Genomic DNA, 3,460 nt, shown 5'->3' on the forward strand with positions numbered 1-3,460 from the left:
AAGTTTTTCTTAGGCTAAAACGAACTACATGCATAATTTCAAATAAGTTGTCACAGAATGAGATGACTCAATTTTGACAAAAATAGTCACACAGAACCATATAAATATAAGGTGTCTGAATCTGCAACATGGTCATGCCAAATCGTCCACCTGAGACAGCTTTGCCTACATGATTAGAAGCTCTCTTCTAATGCGGAAATCACAAAAAAGGATGGAAAATCAGGCTGATCTGACTGGGAGATAGAGTGATGGTGGCTTGTTAATTCATAATCACCCTGAATTAATGATTGAGTGAGACTGAGAGGCACGGGGCATATGGAAAAGAGAGGGCTGCAGATGCTCCCCAGCGCCTAGGGGGCTCCTAGCAATGAGAGCAACTCGGTGCCTTGTCACACACAAACCCGCCTGTATGCATGCCCATAAGCATAAACACACACACACAGACCTATCCTGACATGAAAACATCTCTGATAAGGAAATGGTTTCAGTTATATTCAGCATTCCGACTACATCACACAATATTTTTTCAGTTTAAATCTTAGTGGTTTGGATGCTGACAGCCCGAGGGAACTTTAATAATGAAAAGAGATATTTACTCCTCCCTGGACAGTAGATTGCAAAGGGAATGCTTGAAATAAGGTACCGTTCTCTCCTTCCCTCTAATTTTCTTTCCTTTCCTGCGTCTTGACATTGCGGAACATATTGATTCAGTTTAAAAAAAAAAAGTTTACCCCTTTGCCGATTTACCTGAAGTGCTTTCTACTTCTACTACTACTCAGCCATTCACTCCATATCTCTTAACTAGATCAGAGCATGGTAAACAGACACCAATTGTGTAGACTGCAATTGAAATGAAAACTCCCTCCTCAGAGAATCCCCCCTGACGCCTCAAGCAAAAGCAGAGGGTTTCTTTTTCTCTGACCAAAAGGATTATCTGGACAAGCCACAAAGAAATCTCTGCGGATTCATTTCTTGGTCTGAGAATATTGCACATCCCATCTTCTGACATACAATATAGCCAAGGGATGGTGGAATAAGTGTCCAGACTGTGGCACTGTGAGCAGCATCTAACTGTGTGCTATCAACATCTACTGCTGGCATAAAAAAGGAGAAACCCCTTTATCCAATGACACTAAAGCTGGGAATGGATGCCTTGCTGGTATTTTATGAAAGTTAAAGATTGCAACCCCAAAAAACTGCAAACATTCTTTCTATATTATTTATGCTCGCAGAATCAGGCAGGGATTAGGACCTGGGAATGGCTGCTGGCTATTTTTTTTGTTTTCAGCTTGTTCTCCAGAATCAAAGCATGGACAGATCATTAGTGTCACAAAAATTTAAGGAAATATTTGGTATTTAAGACTACTCTCTTGAAAGAAGTGCTTAAGTGGAATTACCAATGACTTTATATAAAGATGGACAATACACTTCCTGTCACTGTGCAAAAATGAAGTCAAAACATTCTGGATACATACGCCGCCATCTTGCCCTGGTGGCACCATTTGGAGCCAGAGTCTGCAGAAAAGCAACCTCCAGGGTTCGTACAGACAGTGATTTGCATGTTTGACCATCTGAATTGTGTATAACTTTTTTGGTCAAAGCCTCAAATAACTAATTTAAACCAAACTCATCAGAAAAAAAAAAAAAAAAACGAAACACATGAAAAAACATCAGGGTGATAAGAACTACCTAAAATGAACCATTTTTGTAAAAAAAAATGTATTGGACGCGTACTCAAAAATGTCCTCTCCTGTGGTCTTATCTCACTTTCAGAAAATGTCACAAATATGGCAAAATAAACACAGACTGCAGACAGAAGGCTCCATCTGTCTCTATACGTATCAAACATTGAGCACAAGGCAGGTGTGACATTGCCCGCACAGATCTATATTATGAAGGTGTTAATTGTGGCATATCGCCATGTCATGTTACACCTTGTACTCCAAGGAGGAGGACCAGCTTCATATGAACAGTTCATTTTATAGGTAACAGAAGCACTACAATTCTAGGAACTATGAACTAATGAAAACATCCCATTTCTGCCAATATATCCCCCCAAAGCCTACACACTATACCTTTAAATCTACAAAATACGAGGCTTTCATGCAGCTGAGAAGAGACGAACGCAACCGATTCGGTCCCCCACCGATACGACATTAAACTTCTTATATAAGGCTTGATCACAATGACTCATGTCTGATCCTACACGTCGGAATAAACTTCAGTCTACAACTCTAATCTCTTGCTGTGCAACTGTGGTTCGTGGGAAGAAAATTCAGCTTCAAGTAGCTTGAACTGATTAGAGATGAGTGCTGAATGACAGAGTAGAGGGCACAGATTTGTGAATGAGGCAATCTCCTTGATTGAACTCGGGCTAAGCTTCATTTAGCTGCTATTGAAACAGAACAATAGAGATTCAACAGTGTGAATTCATGCTTAAACATGTCGTCTGAGCCCATGGGTACTGAGGGATAATTCAGTTTTAGCGACACATGGTTTTGACCACTTAAATCTAAATTCCTTTTGGCTCGACTAATGATAAAACTGTATAAGTGCCACGGCAGAAGCAAAATGAAAATGAGCAGTTATCAGAGTCAACATGTCATTCAGCGGACATATGATTGTTGTGGTACAATACTTACAGTATAATTTGGCACAAAAAGACCCCAAACTAAGGAACACATTTTAAGCCCAACAAGCAAAAAAATTAGCCCTGGCGCTCTCAACTGGGGGGTTAGGGAATGGCTTCAATTGCTAGCCCTCCCACATATTTCTTATTTTAGAGTTTTGTAGTTTTTAATGGTTGTTTTTCACTGTCACATTTACAGGACTTTTTGAGCTCTGAAATTTGTTGATTATATCAGAACCTAATGAAAGTCTGGATTGCGACTCCGAGGGTCACATCTATGACTCACCACCCTGCACTTAAGTTAGCTGAAGCAAGAGATGCGCCTTTACTTTCCTCTCCTTCTCTGTCTTTCTCTGCTGACTTCACTGTTATCACCCTGGCTGGCGACAGCTGCGATATATACTGCATTCAGGCCATATCAGCCATAATGGGAAGAAGGGAAAACCTCCCACTGTTTCAGCTCGGGGGCACTGATCCAAGATGGACCCCCATTGCTAGCCTTGTAGTCACACAAGAAAACTAGATTAAATTAGCTAAATTGGCTATTTTTGGAAAATATTATAGGAATTACAAGTAAAGGATTGATGTTGTTTCTTACTCTTGTGATTACATTATGATGTGAACGCAGCAATCAATGTCTGCCAAGCCCAACAGTTATCTGGTTGCTCAAATACCCCCCTGTAATTGGGATTCCTCGCAATCATAGTCAAATAAGCCAAACCAGATACCTTTATAGTTCCCATGAATGTAAATGACTCCTGGAGCCTGAGTTTAACTCCTCATTTCCCCTTGGACATCATCCTGAGAAATCTCATCTCTGGCCTCTTCCCA

The sequence above is a fragment of the Plectropomus leopardus genome, chromosome 24 (genome assembly GCF_026936395.1).
Source record: "Plectropomus leopardus strain MGB_pleo_1.0 chromosome 24, ASM2693639v1, whole genome shotgun sequence".
NCBI classification, from domain to species: Eukaryota; Metazoa; Chordata; class Actinopteri; order Perciformes; family Serranidae; genus Plectropomus; species Plectropomus leopardus.